Source organism: Charadrius vociferus, unplaced genomic scaffold (genome assembly GCF_000708025.1).
Source record: "Charadrius vociferus isolate BGI_N301 unplaced genomic scaffold, ASM70802v2 scaffold619, whole genome shotgun sequence".
Classification (NCBI taxonomy): Eukaryota; Metazoa; Chordata; class Aves; order Charadriiformes; family Charadriidae; genus Charadrius; species Charadrius vociferus.
The window spans coordinates 110,846-112,290 of NW_009649962.1; positions in this window are offsets into that span (position 1 = coordinate 110,846).

Below are 1,445 nucleotides of genomic sequence, written 5' to 3' on the forward strand. Positions count from 1 at the left end.
TGGACGCCGTCCTGTGCCACTGCTGGAGGTGCCCCTGCTCTGGCAGGGGGCGGCACTGGGGGAGATCCAGAGGGCCCTTCCCAACCTCACCAGTCTGGGATTCTGTGATTGCTGCTGGAAAGGTGGTCCTGCCTGCCCGGCTGCGGGGGCTGACCCTGTCCCGTGTCCCCCTCCTGTGCCAGGTCAGGGCTAAACCAGCCTGGAAAACTGATCGGGGCTAAAACACACCTCCACACTTCCAGGTGTCTCCCCCGAGATCGAAATGTCTGGGAAACGTCCCCCACACCCCCCCTGGCGCAGGACTGGCCCCTGTGCGCTTCCCACTGCAGCCTCCCCAGGGACGGCGGGGTCGTACCTGTCCCATGCCCCATGCCCACAAAACCCGGCCTCTCCACAGCTGGCCAACCAGCAGTGTCCTGCCTGCACAGGGCACCGGACACAATGCTCACGCCTGTGTCACCCCTCCTGACACCGCTTTCTCCCGCAGGGACACGCTGGCTTCTTCCCCGTGAGAACAAAAACCTGCATTTCTGCCGGGGAGGGTGACAAATTTGAGGGCTCATTTTGCATGTGCACAGGGCTCACTTCTTAGGGCCAAATGCTTCCCCCACGCGGCAGGTCCTGGGGCAGAGCTCCACCCCAGGAGACCCCGCAGCCGGGCTGGTGTGGAGATGCACAGCCCGGGAAGGAGAGGGGAGGCAGAAGCATATCCAGATTGCTGCAGACGTGGCAGCCAGGGCCGTTCACGGAAAAAATCTGACTTTTGAGGAGATGGAGACCAGTTTTGGAGAACGGGGAGTGAAAGAGCGTGTCTCTCCACAGCGGGGCATGCTGTGATGTTGGGCAGGCAGGACCAGGAGCAGCCCAGGGGCAGGTCCAGGTGGTGGTTCCAGGAGTTGACAGCTTCTGCAGTGGGCATTGCTCCCCAGAGGACTGGAGAGTGCCAGCTGTAGAGCTGGGATCAGAACGGGATGGGCAGGGAAGGGGCTCATGTGGCTCACGAGGAGGCAGGTGGCCATGTGTCCCCGCGACGCTCCCCACCTCCCGGGGCTGCTGCAGATGGCTTCCCTTGGCCAGCCCACGTCCTCAGGGCTGGCTGCTCACCCCACAGCCCCATGCTTCTTCCCCTGAGCATCCTGCTCCAGGTGTACATCACTGCTCTGGCTGCAGCCCGGAATACGGTGTGCCCTGCAGGACTGGTGGCCTTGGGGACAGTCCCACCAGCCCCATGCCCCAGCAGTGGCTGTGCTGGGCTGAAGGATGCTCTGTGCTCTGCTACACCACCAGCACCAAGGGGCATCACCTTCTCCTGGGAGCATGGTGAGAGCATTCACATGGTGGGAGAGGGAATTACCTGCGTTGGACCCTTTCCGCTTTCTTCCTGAGGTTTTTCACCAAACAGCAGAGAGCAGAGTACCTACAGGAGAGCTGGGGAGGGACTTCTC